The sequence below is a fragment of the Protomyctophum bolini genome (genome assembly GCF_963924005.1).
Source record: "Protomyctophum bolini genome assembly, chromosome: 18".
Lineage (NCBI taxonomy): Eukaryota > Metazoa > Chordata > Actinopteri > Myctophiformes > Myctophidae > Protomyctophum > Protomyctophum bolini.
This window is the reverse complement of record NC_137879.1, coordinates 23,116,001-23,134,782: the sequence shown is the minus strand read 5'-3', so window position 1 is coordinate 23,134,782 and position 18,782 is coordinate 23,116,001. Positions and strand designations below refer to the sequence as shown.

At 44.2% G+C, this 18,782-nt stretch overlaps 1 pseudogene across 1 annotated transcript in view; it reads left to right on the top strand.

Annotated features, from left to right (window-relative positions):
• The window catches only part of LOC308332753 (voltage-gated potassium channel KCNC1-like), a 58,480-nt pseudogene that overhangs the window by 9,607 nt on the left and 30,091 nt on the right, over positions 1-18,782 (top strand). The window contains exon 2 of the transcript XR_013966251.1: positions 226-908. The product of XR_013966251.1 is annotated as a voltage-gated potassium channel KCNC1-like (transcript). The remainder of the gene's footprint in view (positions 1-225; positions 909-18,782) is intronic.

Genomic DNA, 18,782 nt, shown 5'->3' with positions numbered 1-18,782 from the left:
GTTTAAACAGGTGTGGTCTTCTGATAATAACTTCAAAACCAATCTTTCTCATATCTGTCAACCTAGACAAGGTCATTTTGTGCCACCCTCTCTGCAAATGATTATCCTACACGTGAACTGCATATCTCCTGTATGCAAGTAATTCTCAGTTTACAACGAAATGTTGATGTTTTTATCCACATCATCGGCTTCTGCTAAAATTCTGTCCTTCTCTCTCTCCTGCAGACTCCTCCCTCCTCCTCCCTTCGGTTTCTCTCATCCTCTTCCCCCCCTCCCCCCGGTCCTCTATGCTCAGCTCGGTGTGTGTATCTTCTTTTAAAGGACGCAAGGGTGGGAACAAGTCGTCCAACAAAGCATGTTACAGCGCAGACATGACTTGTCCGTCGGAAAGCGAGAAAATTGTGATAAACTGCGGCGGAGTGCGGCATGAGACTTACCGGAGCACCCTAAAAACGTTGCCCGGCACGCGCCTATCGTGGCTCACCGATTCGGACGCCTTCAGCAACTTCGACTACGACCCCAAATTGGATGAGTTCTTCTTCGACCGGCACCCGTCCGTTTTTTCCTTCATCCTCAACTATTACCGCACGGGGAAGTTGCACTGTCCGAACGACGTGTGCGGACCGCTGTTCGAGGAGGAGCTCGCCTTCTGGGGCATCGATGAGACGGACGTGGAGGCGTGCTGCTGGATGAACTACCGGCAGCACAGGGATGCTGAGGAGGCGCTGGACAGCTTTGAGAACCCCGAGCCTGAGGATCCGGACGACGACCCCGCTCTGTGCGGCGCGGATGGGGACCTGAAAAGACTGTGCATGGCGGAGGAGGCGAGGAGAGCAGGCTGGTGGAAAACCTGGCGACCCAGAATATGGGCCCTTTTTGAAGACCCATATTCCTCCAAATATGCCCGGGTGAGTTACCCCCATGGTCTTTCTTTTGTTTATTTAAAAAAAAAAAATCACCATTTCATCATAGCCCCTCACTTCATATAATGTGGTCACCGTTAAAGTGGTGAGTTTTAAAAACTTTGTGAAAAATGTATCCGCCCATATGTTGAATATAGGCTCAATTTCCCTTCACAATCAACTGCAGACCACTTATAAAGCTACCTATGTCATCCATCACTTTATTCTATATTAAATGGCAGGATATATAGACTCAAGGATATTGAATAATTGATGCTGATAGCATAAGGGAAAAAGGGAAATGGTATGGCCAGTAAACCTATTGGTAGAGATCGGTACCAGTTGATTCCAAATGAGTTTTTTGTCAAATGCATCACTTTCATTTCATACTCGTGTAGGCTACATGTACATATTTCATAGATGAGCTTATAGTTGCACAGTGAATGCTTTTTTTATGGCTATCATAATTCCAATAGGCTATACATACTTTATATGTTGCCAGAACAGATTTAATATATATATGCTTCAAAAAGCTGCATCTCCTGCATCCAAATGCCTTCATTAGGCTGGATTTGTCTGTTTATGATGCGCATAAGCATGCCGTATTTCATGTTAGTCTTTATTTATTGAAGCGCTTCACAGAGGAGGCTCATGAGACCCAGAGGCCCCTGTGTTGAAGTACATGTCTCCTTCCCCATTTGCCCTTGATAGTGATACTGCTCTGTGTGGCTGTTTTCATTGTCAGTCTCCTGTCTCAGTCAGTCACGTCCCAAATGTCTTTTCACCAACGAGGGCTTTATTGAAATAGTATATGCAAATAGTTGAATCACTTTGATGCTTGACGTTTGATCGTTTTTCCTCTTGATGAGTGTGAATTAACAAGTTTTAAAGGTTTTTATTACCAACTGTCCCCACAGAATGTAATTGAGTCATGGGTGCATTCAAACAAATAATATCAAATACAGTACTATTTTAACAAACTTGATACAGTCTATCTATATCTGATCTCTGTTTTATGCATGCATGTTAAATGCATTTAATGCCTTTGATGTAGGCTTTTGGATGAAGACATAATGGTGATTACCATAGGTTTCTTTCTACATTCTGGTGGCGTTAACAGGTCTTTTCCCTCTGCATAAGGAGTGTAATAATCTATAGATACTGGGAAAGGATACACACTACTTTATGCAAAGCCAGACAACCTGCAGTGGTCAGATTCACATGCCATCATGTAAAAAACCAAACCGATATTGTATGTTCGTGTTGCAATTGTTGCATGTTCAGCAACAGGCACTGTGTTGTGTACACAGCATGTATTCAGTTACATCATAGATGGCAACATGGGCTGCAAACACATGCTCTGGCGCTCTTTTTTTTAGCACTCAGACACATACCGTATTCACTCACGGTACTACTGTAGGCATGCATGAGCCCACATACCAGGACTGTGGTCTCCCTAGAGGAAAAGCAAAGTGTCAAGCAGTGATGGACAGACAGATAGTCTGGATTAGGCAACTTGATCCGTTCTCATGATCTCTCATAGGACATGGGATCAGGATGTAGCCCGTCCGAGTGTCATCCTCCTCGCCCCATCGGACGGAACTCCGCCGATGGGATCAATTAATAAACCCCCCTGATTCCACCTATATCACAATGTTCAGCACACATGTGTGCTGAAAGAGGTCTAGAGATTTTCTGACTTGATGGTGTTTATTTGGTATAGGAACTACATCATAGCTTTGGTATAGGAACCACATCATAGCTTTGGTATAGGAACCACATCATAGCTTTGGTATAGGAACCACATCATAGCTTTGGTATAGGAACCACATCATAGCTTCCTCAAAATGGAAGACGGGCTGATTCGATAGCCAAACGGGAAAATATTAGAGTGTCTGCTGCTCAGTGCTTCAAACATGCATGTTTAAGAGAAACGCTGTGTGGACCAAGCATGGATTGGGGCGTTGCACAGTGAATCGACTACTTCACCTAAATTAACTGTACATTCAGGTGCCGTTCCCATCACTTGCAAACAGGTCAATCTACCTGCTGCCCCCATCGCCTCATCGCCAACTAAGGCAGCAACGAATTATATAATGTACTGTACACGACACTTGCTGGTTTGCAGTGACCACTGTCTCATTGTGTTGTGACTGGTGTTGGGGGGGGGGGGGGGTGTACAGTAGAGCACAGAGCAGGTAATACTGTAGGTGGGACTCATCGCCATGGCTACGCACTCGGCACCCAGCTCTATTTGTGGGGTGAAGGCAGCCCGCTTCTCCCTGTAGGTAGAACAGTATGTCGAACGGCACTGTGACCCAGATCGTTTTTTTTACCCCCCCTCTTTGTCTGCCTTTCTAAAAGTATTCCAGTCCATCAAGGCAGAACCTACCGTGGTATGCCTGCGTGATGTACCTTATATGGAGGGGGGGGGGGGGGGGGGGGAGAGAGAGAGAGAGAGAGAGAGAGAGAGTGAGAGAAAGAAAGACAGAGTGAGAGACAGAGAGAGAGAGAGAGTGGAGGGGGTCTGCATATGAAGAGGAGGGTTGAGAGAGAGTGAGCCAGATGGATGAGAACAAGCTGGGGAGAGAGAGGGAGAGACGAGGCATTGCTATACAAATACAATGGGACAGATGAGAGAGGCAGAGATAGAGTAGAAGAATGGGATGGTAGGGTAAATAAAAGGAGAGATCGAGAGAGCTTCGTCTAATGATTTAAGGGGTTTTGTTTGTATGTCTGTGATGTAATGCATCAGCAATCAATGTACCGATCAGTGATGTTATTCAAATTATCGCTCCACATGAAGGGCTCCTGTTTTTCTGATCCTCCTCTCCGCCCCCTAACCCCCCTTGTGCATGATATTGTGGGGCTCGCTCGTGGATATAGTGTATAGTGCACACACACACACACACACACACACACACACACACACACACACACACACACACACACACACACACAGAGACACGCTATGCTGGTGTCTGTCTGTGCAGGCTTTTCTGCTGCAGTAGACATGGGGAGTGAGAGGAGGGGGAGCGCTAGAGAAAGGTGTGTGTGTGTGTGTGTGTGTGTGTGTGTGTGTGTGTGTGTGTGTGTGTGGCAGAGCAAGGGAGATAGTGAAAGAGAGAGAAATGGGGGGAAAGGAGAGTGAAAGCAACAGAGGAAAGGAGAATGAAAGAGTAGGACAGAGAAAGGAGTGTGCGTGCGTGTGTGCGTGCATGCTGTGGGGTGTTGTGAGAGGGGAGTGAAAACCAGGCAGCAGTGGAGAGAGAGAGACATTGGATTATGGGGGTGGGGACCCTTGTCTTGGCATCTTCGATCAGCTATATGAAGGCTCTAGCCATCCAATCTTACTTCCATGTCCCTGCTGCCTGCCTATTGATTGATATTTTATTGATTATCTTCTCTTTTTGTCTTTTTTTACGACATGGCTCTGCAAGAGGCTAGCCGTCTGTGACAGGGTCTCTGTGTGTGTTTGATTGTCCGGAGCTAATCTCACAAACCGCTGGACCGATCAGTGACAGTCCTTTTTCAAGTACATTTTTCACATAATGTTCTTTAAAAATATTAAACTTGATTTGTTTAGAAAATGTTAAGCCATTCCTTTCTCTCCAGCTCTCTTCTTCACCCATTAAAGGGGGATTTGACCAGCGATTGTATGATAACACTGCCGTTAACCCAGACTCAGGCATGATTTACACATGCATTTTTCACTTCTAATTTCTTAATTGATTGCACCGCAATTTGCATGAGCGGCAATGGAGACCCGGATGATCGCCTGGAGTATATAAACCTGTCACATGAGTCGTCACACGTGTGACAAATTCTGATCACATCTGACCAGTTAGCAGCACAGTAAGGCTAGTACTTTGGCTTGGACATCCATAGTTTTGAACAGAGCTTTTCAATTCATATAACTTCCAAACGGGAATGAGCCTAATTAAATAAGGATTTACTGATAGCCACGTCAATGTGTTGTTACTAGTGCACTAGAGGTAATCTAATTTGATCTCATCACTTGTCAGTTGTCACACTGGCTATACGTTACTGTCCTAACATGATGGGGGTTCCACCCGGGTTAGAGTTTTATTGACCATGTGAATATGATCAATACGAGACAAGGCTTTCTGATTATTGAAGTAATAGTGAATCACCAGGTTAACCACAAGCCCTATTTCAAGCCCTGTTTAAAAAACAGTGAACATTTTTGTTTTAACAATATAATCACTATAATATTATAGTTACTATAACTATAATGACATGCCCAAAATAGGGCCTTGAAATTGAAAGTGGTTAAAGCGTTGTTTAGCGTGCATGTTAAATAAGTATTGGAACATTGCATAGTATTGAAGCACAACCATAGACATGGAACATTTTAATAATCACCTGATTAAATTGGATATAGTAATAATTTTAACATTCTTGTCAGTACGGACAATATTTGATAAATTGTCTCCCGACCCCACAATTAGCGTGCTTCTATGTTAAGGTGTGAATCAATATGAATTATCCTTGTATCCATCTTGCTTAATGTAGGCTAGTTTAAAGCCATGTTGTGCACATCCAATTGTCGCCAAGACAAGAAAACATCCGCACACAACTTGTAGCTCTGTTTATTTCATAGTGTGTTGCTTAATGTAGTCCCACTGTGTCACAGGTGTAGTTGTTTTTGGCCACTCTAGCATCCAAAGAGGAAATAACTGCCCCAGTCAGCATATCTCCTGACAAAGCACCATTTGTAGCTCAGCATGTACAACATGTCCACCCCCGCCCCGGTCCGGACTAGTGTGATTCTGTTTTGGTCTATTGCTGTTTTTGGGGAGTCGAAGCTCTGTGCCCAGGCCTGGCTGTCCAGACCAGAGCCCCTCTGAAGGTCATACTTTGTGGTTTACTGTTTGTTGTTCTTCTCCGCTGTGTTGAGTCCTGGAAAGCATGATGTCATAAACACAAATATGACCAGCTGTTGTACCCGATGGCCCCATGGTCAGGTTGTCTCTCTCTGGGTAGAGAGGCACTGTGATGGACAGAAAATAGAAATCAGACCAAGGATCCCCATAGATTTAAAATTGTGTACATTACATTTCTCTTCTCTTTCTTAAATTTGATGCTATATTAACTTAATTTGTTGGGGACCCCCTGAAACCTCCTTAAGGACCCCTGGGAATCCCTAGATCCCAAAAAACTGTTTTTATTTCAGTTTGGGCAACTTCACAGAATTATAACATACATATTTCTTACAACTTTTTTTCCCCCACACAACCTCAGCTGTTTCACACTTTCATATAGAATATATATATATATATATATATATATATATATATATATATATATATAGCTGTATATATCAGCTGTTTCACACTTTCATATAGAATATATATATATATATATATATATATATATATATACACACTCATACACACAAACAACTTTATTATATTTACAAATATTCACAATAAAACAAGGAAATAAAAAAAAGTATCAACAACAATGGGAAGTGAACAACGAACAATACTGAATACAGACATGACTGTGGACAGAGGCAAGGCAAGCATATGAACGTGCCAGAAGGTCTGGGGAGAATTGTATTTGGTGAATTGTTTCTCAAGATTCCAGTACCTACTACAATTACAGGACTCCATCTTTTACTAAATATGTTTGGTTGAAGCCTCAAGGCATATGTAATTTGTTCCATTTGGTAAATGTCCCATATTATTTCCACCCATACTATGTTGGTGGGGCTGGTTTTAGCCATTTAATTGTAATGCATTTGATGGCCCCTGTAAGCAGCACATGTAATAAATATATTTTGGCTTTACCCTCCAGACCTTCCGGTATCATTCCCAACAACATTACTATCGGATCCTCTGGGATGTTTTGACCGAAAACTTATTTTACCTCTCCCCAAAATGGTCTCAATTTGGGGCATGTCCAGAATATATGATTCCCAATATGTGCTCCAACCCCTCCAGCATCTATTCGAGTGATTTGGACCCATTTTGGCCACTATTTGAGGCGTCCTGAAAAATCTAGATATTACTTTCCATTTAAATTCTCTCCATGTATTCGAGTTGGTTACCAGGTGCGCTTCACTACATATCTCTTCCCACGTATCCAGTGTTACTTCTACACCTAATTCAGCCTCCCATTTCTCTTTTATATACAGTGTATTATTTGGGAAAGGTCCAAGAAGACTTGGTAGAATTCCTTGATTACCTTGCCATCACCAAATTAAAATTTTAGCAATAGAAGTGGTTTTCATGGCTCTCTCCCAGTCCACACCACTGACAAAACCACACACAATTCTAGTACTCAAGCAATGAACATTAAGGGCAGTCAAGAGCAGAAAGGCAAACATTTCCTATCAACATAACAGTGCAGGATCATGAGGGGGACATGAAGGCTTGTGAATATAAAAAGGTTTCAAGTCTGGATTTAAAAGACTCAACGGAGGGAGCAGACCTAACAGCGAGGGGAAGGCGGTTCCACATTGAAGGTTGGGCCTGCGACAGCATAGGCGTGATTGTCCCTGAGCCAGAAGGGTATTTTGGGAACGGATAACAGTTAGTTCATGGAAAAAAGAGATCACAAATATGCAGAGAATACCTGTTTTAGACGGCTCTAACATTTCATGTAAGAGAACAACGTACTGTCCTCCTAAATGTAACCTAACTATCGGGCTCTCATTTTTGAGGGGCGCCAGCCACAGGTTTAATGTTTGTCTTTAGTTCGTTTGTTTTGTAAACGACATTGACATAATTTGACAATGAAGGGAACATTTACGTCATAATGTGCCTCATGTCATATTGTCTCTTTATTGTTAATGGCATTTAATGTTTGTGTTTGCACCGTTTGTTTTACATCACCATTACATCACCTAATCAACTTGAGTTAGACTTATATTAGCACCCCTCACTTCACACGGGTGTGATTTTTCCATTATACATAGGTCACAGGGGTTGACACTAAGGTGTCAGAGGCACTTGCCTGTCGGGCAAGTACTACTATGTTCTACTTGTCTAAAGGTCAAACTCCACTTGCCTGAACATTTTATTTACTTGCCACGGGCAGTCGGCCAACCGTTAGTGTCAACTCCTGGGTCACTTCTAATTTGGCATAGCCTTGCAAGTTTCTTTCTCCGCATCAACCGTTTATTTTGAGGGTTGAGTTACGCCACCTGACCCCACAAGTCTGGTGGGAGTTCTTTGATATTCGTGTCGAAGGTGACTGTCGATAGTGTGTCCCAACCAATCATGGCTGGCCTCTACCTCTCTCCCCCCTTTCAGTTCCGTGATTGGTGCATGCCCCCGAGGCTCACTGCATGCTGTGTTCTCAGTGACAGCACAGCTGTCATCATCAAAGAGCTAGATGTGATTTTTCTCACGTTAACCACTTGAGCCGCAGCATCCATATTCTGGGTGTTCCCCCCCATAATATTAGCCAAAAATAGCAGATCTACAACCCTCTTCCCAGTGGGTTGACTGTGAAAAAAAGAGGGAAGGAGAGGGGCCTTAGGGCTCCATTTTCATCACCGCTAAACCCCTTATCCCTAAACTTCTTCGCCTTTTTTATTTTGTTAAACATGGCTAGTTGAACTATTCAAAAATGTTTTTCAAAATAGTAAAAAAAGGCAAAGAAGTTTAGGGATAAGGGGTTTAGCGGTGACAAAATTGCAGTCCATCTGTTTGGTGGTAAATTAATCCCCTCATCACTAGGGAGAGGATGAGAATGTATGCTTGTACCACACAGTCAAATCCTCAGTGGTCATTCAACTATGGCTGTAAAAATTGCATCTTTTACGCGCTTAGAGTGAAATGAACACTGGGGATTTTACTGTGTACAGCACGTAAACAACACTTGGAGAACACAGGTCTGAAAATAGCCATCTGCCACCTCTGCGGTAGCTTTTGTCTGGGCCTGTCCAGTTAGACCCCCATCCCCACCCCCGCACCACCGCCGGCCTTTTACAGAGATGAGGAGGAAACACTCTTAAGTGCTCAACAAGTTTACGACGGTCCCGCATCTTTTGTCAGGACAGGGCTCATGGGAAGGGCATTATAAATGATTAGCCAAATGGCCTTTCCTGTGACCCCCAACCATGTTTGTGAAATCCATCGTATTCAGTTTTATCTGATGCAAGTCTTTTGGCCCCTGGCCATCTTCGCGTTGTGTTCATATCCCTAGAAATGTTTTCTGTAGTGTGACCACCGTCTGTTGGTGATATTTTACTATGCATACAGTGCAGAACACACAGCCATTGTATTGACCCACAGTGATGCCTTTAAAGACAAACTAAATTGAGTCACGTTTGTCGGAATAACTATCCGCCCTTCTTCACCTGCTATAGGAAGTGTTGCATTACAAACAGGAGCAATTAGCTGGTTATGCATTGATCACAATGCCTCTGCTGCTAAACAGGCTTCCTGCATCCCATCCCAAAGCCTTCCTCACTCTCTCTCTCTCTCTCTCTCTCCCCTTTACTCTTCCTCTATCTCTCCATTTGACCCTCCTCATTAATGTGCTGAGTCAGCGCCCGGTGCCGCTGTGCGGCCGCTGGTCAATTAGTTATAACCTGTGGTCACCCCTGCGTACCTTCCGCCTTGCACTTTAAAATATAAAATGTTTTTGGAACACTGGCGTGCATGGCTGGAAGGCTTGCTTTGCGTGGCGCCATGGGTTATCAGTTATGGTGGCGGCCGGGTGTCTGAATCCTCTAACTGAGGCATCATCCAGTCAAAACACACGAGGAACGGAAACTCGGCAGGGTCTGGTGAAGAGAAGTGTGTGATGTATTCTCGCGCACACGCACAGCCCACGCAGCCTCATCACATACACTTGCACATATTCAAATGCATATAGCGTAGGAACTGGCGCGTGCATATTATTTCCCTGCACAATCCTTTTCTGTTGCATGCACGCCTCGACACAATCTCATACCTTAGGGTTATACAAGTCTTCGCTTTGCACCAAAAACTGCAGAGTCCTAAATAAATCATGAGCACTTTCAACACACACTGTAAATAAACAAAGACTCAACATGGTATAGAAATATCGCACTTAGAGGCAGTATACCTTACACTCTTTAAGACACGTGTGAGTGAATATAAATCCCTCACGCTGCATTCACACGGACACATTGGCCTTTACTCTGTATGTGTAGCCGCCCATAAAGCATTCTGCTGAGCACTTAACAGAATAGCCATAAATCACTACATGTGACACACCTCCACACATACAGTAACCCATAAGCACCCATTGAGTTCCCCCATATGTGTGTCACGATCCCAACCTCAATATCATGGCGGCACATGGACAACGCGGCCACATGCAGTGGGCCTGCAATGTGAATGGCCAAGAATGAATCGACAGATAATGATTGAACCTTCGGAATCAGCTATCCGCTTCTAAAGAAGCTTTAGTAAATAAAGTGTATATTTATTTGTGTCTGTAACCGATCATGTCATCTGCATGATGGGATTGGGGATTTTTCACAATACATTTGTTCTGCTTCAAAATACCCTTCACTTTAACCAAACCATTTTGATAACAATGCCATGGCTCTTACTGTATGTATCTGGTTAAAGGTTTTGCAAGTGTTGCATGCATGGCTGGACACGTGCCATTGCTTTGCTTCTGCCCTCGCCCCGTGGCACTTAAACAGTCAAGCAGGATCCCTGCTCATTCCCTTGGAAAAATGACATTGGATCGTGTATGTGGTCCTGTGTGACCATCTGCTTCGTCGTGATTAGTCCTCCCTTCCAAGTGGCAACGGAGTGGAGGCAGAGAGGGCACACACCAAATGAATGACCAATGCAAGGGGCAATGCAGTGAATGGAGCACTCTTTGGTGGAGGGGGTTTTGGAACCCCAGATGTGTTTGTCAGATTCGGGCGGAGTTCGGGCTACCGTGAGCGTTTCACGTGCAGTCGTTTCACCCCTGTGACTTCCCTTTTCCTTTTATGATGCATTTCTTTATTTTTTTCTGGTAACAAAGCTCCCAGTTAGATTAAGGACAGTGGTAGAGGGAGGGAGGGAGGGAGGGAGGGAGAGAGACAAAAGGGGGACGAGAAAAAGGAGGAGGAGTAGAACGGAGGAGGAGGAGATGTAGGTGGTCAGGCAGGCATTCTGTCATCACAGCTAATAGACTAGGAGCATCATTGCCAAACTAGCTTTCAGCCTTTCAGACGATATAAGCCGGACAGGAGGGGGACATGAAAGGAGGTGGGACGGATGGAGCAACGGCCGAGGGGCGGAGGGCGGGATAACAGGGGTGTGTTTGTGTGTGTGTGTGTGTGTGTGTGTGTGTGTGTGTGTGTGTGCAGCGGGGGGGGGTGTGGGGGTGTGTGTGTGTGGGGAGGGGGGAGGGGGGGGGGGCGTGTGTGTGTGTGTGTGTGTCGCAAGGACAAGCGCACATAGCTGCAATGATCTGAATCGAATACAAAACAGACGAGAGGACAAGGAGAAAGCAGCAGTCGTTCACCTCCGCACTGTTTGCTTGTCTCGAAATGTTTGACAGGACTGCAGTGGGAATGAAATGGAGGGAACATAGGGCTGCAGAGCAGATACGACACTGTGACGCGTCAGCCAGAGAGCTCTGTGTGTGTGTTTATGTGTGTGCATGTGCCTGCGTGCACATGTGTGCGGCATGCGCACCTGGCCGCGTGCATGTGTGTGTCTGTGGCTCTGTGCAGTGTGCACATTCGTGCGCATGTGTGTGTAGGAGAGCTCACCGATTCAACACAGCATAGCATGTCGCCTGTCCGGGGAATCATTGAAATAGAAGTCTGTTGCCATCGAAATTTCCCATAATCTTTTTTTAATAATACAAATAATTGTTCTGAGCTAGAAGATTCAGTATCTGAAAAGGCAGTTTGATGGCTGACAGATCAGCTGATTATGCACACTATAGGTTAATGGCAGTCCGTATAGCTCATCCCACCATCAAGTGTCGCCCACATGGCGTTCATACACAGTCCATACAGGACAGATGGTTGCACAATGCACATGTTACTCATGGAACGCAAATGCACACTTTCCAAATTCACACTTGCACGTGTTGTTTGTCCCCCTCATGCATCTCCCACCCTTAATTGTCCGTCACTATATCTCACATACGTGTTCACGTGTAGGGTGATCCCTAGTTGGGGCTCTATGTCTCTCACCATCTCCCCTTCTCTTGGCATGGGGCCCACCGACCCGTCGCACCATGTCGCCTTTAGTGCCCTGGGGTGCTGACATGACTGGCGCTACTCTGAGTCTGAACACCTCTCTCTTACAGACATACTGGATCTTATGTGGTGGTGTGTAAAGTACATTTAGGCTACTCAAATACTGTACCGCCTACTCTTACTTCTGCTCCAATCTGAGGCAAATATTGTACTTTTACTCCACTACAATTATTTGACAACTTTAGTTACTTTTTATGATTATTATTACAAAACATACATTATACAACTTCAGCCCTCATTTTGGCCATTTGAAAATAACCCATCTACAAGCTTGAGGAGATGCAATGTGAGCTTGGTATTTTCAAATACATTTATATATATATATATATATATATATATATATATATTTGAAAACTTGAAATTGAACATTCTACTAAGTACATTTTGATGCTAATACTTTTGTACTCTTTCTCAAGTCAAGTTAGAATTACAGACTTGTACTTATATTTTGGTAGAATTTCTACAATGCACTTTTGATACTTTAAGATATGTGAGCACTCTTTCCACCACTCCTCTGGCAGACATACTGCATCTTATGTGGCGCTTCGCCTGGCACTTTTTATTTTATATCGGTCCCTTCCTTCTATCGGTCCCTTCCTTATATCGGTCCCTTCCTTCGGGTAGATAGCCCCCCAACCCACCCCACCAGTGCTTCTGAGAGGAAGGAGGGCCCTTAGATAGTAGATAACTTGTGATGGTTCCCTATCTGTCCTGTCCTCCCTCATTGTTCCGGCTATTGTATGTCTGTGATTTACAAGGGTCAGCGATCTGCCGTTTTGAAGCATGTCTTCGACCCCGCTGGATCAATGTACCACATTATTCCTTGATGGTAGGGCCACTACTACACAAACCCATCGAGTCCAGCTCTCCTTGGGTTGATCACTGCTGTGATTATGGCCAGAAAGATGCTGAGTTAGGGCCGCTGCAATAGAGGTTTTAATGGACAGAGTAAGCCCAGTGCAAGATACACGATAATGTGGTAGCTGTGATATTCGTTGATACATTGTGCAGTGCTATATGCCAGCATAACTTAGGCTTACTTGAGCAGCTTTGAGGTTGGGAGGTTGTAAGCTGCTAAAAGCTCCAGTGATAATTCATAATTCAACATTGAGAGAATAGACATCGCTGAAGAAATGACATACACCCCAGACCCCCATCTCTCTCTCTCTCTCTCTCCCTCTCTCTCTCTCTCTCTCTCTCTCTCTCTCTCTCTCTCTCTCTCTCTCTCTCTCTCTCTCTCTCTCGTGAACTCTCTGCATGTGCATCACTTTTGTTCAGACTGCAGGCAAATCCAATTTGTTTCTCAAATCTTTAGGACTGACTGTCCTAAAGATGTTGGTTTCATGTATTCAGACATTGCTGAACATTGCTGAAATCTAGCAGATGTATAATAGATGGGCTATTTCGTGGAGCGACATCGTCGTACAACCACTTATAAATCGTGTACAGACTCAGGCACATCTTCAAACCACCTAGAAATGCGGTTATTATTATCAAACATCGGTTTCCATGTGGCTCCTTGCTGTTCAGATTTGAAAAACAATCTGATTTCACTCTGGATTGAGAGTCTCTGTCCATGCCGCACACTTCCCCTCTTTTGACAAATGACTTCCAGATGTACCATATATGTCACGTCTGTGTGCTCAGTCAGTTTGCCCTTCATGGGCGGCTCTCTACTCCACATCGCTAAACTAACTTCCATTCCACAGCCCTTGTCCACGTCCAGATTTTCAGATCACCCTTCAGTGTGTCTCCTTATCACTGCTGACTCGGCGATAGTGGTCGCTCATTTGCTTTGCCCTCTGGGAAGGCTTCCACGCACTGTATCTAACCGGCTGCTGTATTGTTATACTGAGACCCTGATCCAATATCACGGCGGCGCACAGTGTATGAAACCAGAGCGGGTGTTTTTACACTTTACGTTTTTATGTTGCAGTTCTGTTATTTTCGGTGTGCTTGACAGAAAATCTTTGGAAACCTTTTCTAAAGTCACACCCCCATCACACGGATAAAGGATATTGGAAAGAATCAGATGTTTGCTGGGTGGCTCCCGTCCTTGTGGAAGTCTTGCCTAATGCTGTTGATTATACAGTTTCTTGATCACTTTCACCTTTATGCCCTGGAAAACTTCAATAAACAGATTGTGGAAAAAGAACAATTTGAACAATTTTGCCTATAATGACGTGCCCAAAATAGGAGTATCAGTCCGAGGCGGGATTTACTTCCCGTTTATACCAAATGCATTCGCCACAAATAGCAGATCGGCAAGCTCACATTATTGCGACACGTTGTGTGAGCTTGTAGATCCGCTATTTCTGGCGAATGTACCCCTGAGAATTGGGATACTGGGGTTCAAGTGGTCAACAACACCCACAATTGTTTTATTAGTCACATACATGTCAGGATGAAGGTCATCAGCATCAACAGGTACAGCACAGTTGACTTTTTGTAAAACATCTAGCAACCCCAATGCCGATGATGATCACAGTTTGGGATGGGGGGGTGGGGGGGTATGTATGGCAGTTAGTATAGAGAGCAGTATTTGGCGGAGCCCTGTCCTTGGTGCCTGAAAGCAGAGGCTAACGCAGTGGTTGTCATGGCGACAGAGAGAGAGAGAGAGAGGCAGAGAGAGAGAGACAGCCAGGGAGGGCTGCTGCTGGTAATACTGTAATGATAAAGCTCTTCTGGATTGTTCCGCAGTAAACACAGCGCCACTTGGGTCCCGTTAAAGAAGAGCGCAGCGTGCGGCCGCGCATGCAAAATCGCCTGTAGTGCTAACATGGTTCCTGACCGTCGTTCGGTGGTTATATAATTTACATTCCATTGATCACTGACCCTTTCCTTTTCTTCATCCGTTTCTCTCTCTCTACACACCACCTGTTCCTTCCCTACTCTTTTATGGCCCCAACCCCCTGTATCATATACTATTCTCTTTCTTTATTATCACTCCCCTACTCTCTCTCTCTCTCTACTCTCTCTCTCATGTCTCCTGTGATTGGTGAGACTTAAATTAACGACGTTCCCTCTCTCCTGTACAGCCTTTCATCTCCTTGCCTTTGCCCTCCTTTGCTCCCTTTTATTCATAGATCCATCCATCCAAGCACAATCATCGCTAGTTTTCATCAACTCCCTTCCAACATTGTCTCATTGCCCCCCCCCCCCCCCCCCCCCCCCACACACACACACACAAACCTTACACCCCCCTGTCCCCTCTCTTTTATATTCATGTTGATGATATTTCCAAATTGGATTTCAGTGCCCAGAGATCTAGTTGTTGACTCTGTTGGTGCTTGAAGGTCATTGGGGCTGGTTACATTTAGTGCATGCCATGTGCTGCCTCTCCCATACCGGCTCCTGTATGTTTGAATACATAGTACATACTAAAATGGTGTGCTCATATACAGGCTTTTCAGAGCACAAACACATACAGTACACACACACACACACACACACACACACACACACACACACACACACACACACACACACACACACACACGCACGCACACACAAATACCCCAACCTGAATATTGTCTTTAGAACCCTAACTCGCATACAAATGACCTGTTGGCTCATGGGGATCAGAAGAATGTCCCCGCATGGGTCGATAATTTCTGGTCTTACTATCCTCGGGGGGTATTGTGCATTGTATTGTATTGTGTTGTAGCACTATCAGTGCATTGCAGTGTACTGTTGTCACTATGAAGGAAGGGAAGACAACAGAGAGAAAGTGCCGTAGGACAGGAGATAAATAAGTGCAAAGTGACAGAATGATACTCCACTTCATCGTCCTCGTCCACGCCCCCTCTCTCTCTCTCTCTGTCCCTCTCTCACTTTCGCTCGATCTCTGTCTGTCTGTCTGTCCATTCTTCAATGTTGCCTCAATGCAGTGTTCATGTACAGTAGGTAACAGTCACTGGCTATCTGCCATCGTCCAGCGGGCACACACCTCCTGTGCCTATAGGCTGTTTGTCTCAATCTGCTTGCGAGTCATGTCCGCACACACGTGCACCAGGCAGGTACTTGGTATACGCGAACACATGTTCATCCACACACACACACACACACACACACACACACACACACACACACACACACACACACACACACACACACACACACACACACACACACACACACACAGGTACACATGTTGCCTACACATGTAATCTCACCGTGCACAGTATATATATGTGCGCAGTGCATGTAACACATAATGATGGTAAAGAAGGGTACACGCAGACACACTTATCACACTCACACTGCGTACATGTCGGTACACAAAGACTTGATGAATAGCTTCAAGTGCATTTCATTAATGGCGTTCCAGTGGCTCTGTCTAGGTTCTCTCTCACACAATGGATCCGCGCTCGGCGCCACTGTAGATTCAGAATGCATTGGCTGTTGTGATGGATTGATCCATTATCGATGCGGTGTCCAGATCTTACAGTTGCATTTATTGCATTCTGCCACATCACTTGAATTACTGTTGCATTCACTTACAGACGGGATTATGGTTAATAGCTATCTGACGCCTTAGATTTCAAACACACAAACTTAACTCAACTTAATTATGCTGTCAGATGATAAATGATAAAGAATAATCTTCATACTGTCTTTAAATTAAACAAAGGAAGTGAAACATGAAAACAATTATAGTATTACAATTTACAATTTAGGCATTTAGCAGACGCTCTTAATCCAGAGCGATTTACATTAAGCAAGAACAAAAAAGCATGGGAATACATCACATAAAAACATTTATCATGAAACATGCGTAAGCCACTTGCTGGGGACAGGCTAAATACAGGCCTTTTTGGGTACAGTGCCTGCTTTTAACTAATTCAGATGGCATATGAAAACAATTATAATGAAATTAGTGGCATAATAATACTCAACTGTATTACATTTAACTTTGCAAGTCCTTTTATTTTTATGAATTAATTTATTTTTAACATAAATAAGGCTCTTATGTGTGGGACATGTTTTTTCCACTTTTATCCCTCATCTCAAGAATGAGTGATATATATATATATATACAGTCAAGAGAAACATGGACATGAAGACGATCTATCTAGTTATACAACACAATGTTGTTTTAAGCAGAGATTCAAAAGGAGACGCTGATTTCTGCTGGCAGGGCATTTCCAGAGTGTAGCAGCAATGACAGCAACGGCTCAGTCACATTTGTTTTGACATTTGGAAAATGCTGAAGCCATCAGACTGCACTTTACACAGTGCTTCTCTAGTCTCCCGTACACTAAGCCGCAGTGCCGTTACAATGTATGCCTCACACACTCATTCATACACATTTCACACACCGATGGCAGAGGCAGTCATGCAAGGAACCAACCTACTTGTCAGGAGCAGTAAGGAGATCAGTGTCTTGCTGGACACTATGACACAGCGCTGGGAACCTTCCGATTCCCAGTCCTGAGCCTCTGAAGTGACTAAATGTGACCAAAGTAATTACACCTCTATAGGTCAAATGTGACATTAATTTTCATTCAGACCCGTGAGACATATGCTAAGAACTTGCTTTCGCCTTCCCCGTTAGGGTTAGGGTTACCATTAACATTTGCTGTTAACATTACCCCTATAACCTTTTTGTCTCTGTCTGTCTGTCTCTCTCTGTCTGTCTCTCTCTGTCTTTCTTTGTCTCTCTCTCTCTCTCTGTCCCCTTTCATTTCCTTCTTCCCACTATAATTCCACCACGATGTCTCAGCTCTTCCTCCTCGTTGTCTTTTTGGAAGCTCTCCTGACTTGACATGGTCAGGTCACTTCTGTAAGTTCTGTATGATCAGACTGATGAGCTGGCCAGCTGGCCTAACCTCGCCCCGGGAAGACGACACGCTCCATTGTGTCATTCTAAAAATGAAAGGTTACAGCCGTGTCTGGATTGTCCCGTCTTGTGGGACCTGTATTATTTGTTATCGTCTTTATTGCACTCTGTCCCCAGTCAGTTTATACCCCTTGAGTGTTTTCTCTTGTCCACTCCACGGCAAACTCCAATCAGTGTTAATGTAGTCTAAGTGGTATTTGCTTTGGTCGAAATTAAAAGTATTTTGTGGTTAAAGCTCTATATTCTGATAGTTATCATTGCTATAGAGAGTTTATTCTCTCCAGATTTTTTATATACAGACAATACATTTTCAGGTGGGTTGCCAATTTCAGCCAGTCAGGAAAGGATACCCATTTAGCAGCTTCAGTTGCATAGCGTTCCGGTTTCAATTGTGTTTGCTCAATTAATTGTGTCATCACTTCCAATTTCACATGTTTATCCTGTATGTGTCCTACATATATGAGTTTGGATAAAATTTATTTTCTGCTTACTATAGAGCTGGAGAGACAGGAAGACCCCTATTACTGAACAAACAGCATATTAGAAAACATATTTTAACATCCATCCATCCTTCTGCTTATCCGGAATCAGGTCGTTTGTTTAACGGTTCCAATAGAGAGCTCCAGACTTGCCTTTCCAGAGCATTATTAGCACGTTCCTCCTGGGAGAGCCCAAGGCGTTCCGTGGCTAGTATGGGGATATAATCCTCCCATCTGGTCCTTAATGGTCTGCCAGGGGGTCTCATCTCAGTGGGATGTGCAGCCAGGACCTCCCTTGGGAGATGCTTGGTAGGCCCCAAACTATACCTACTGTA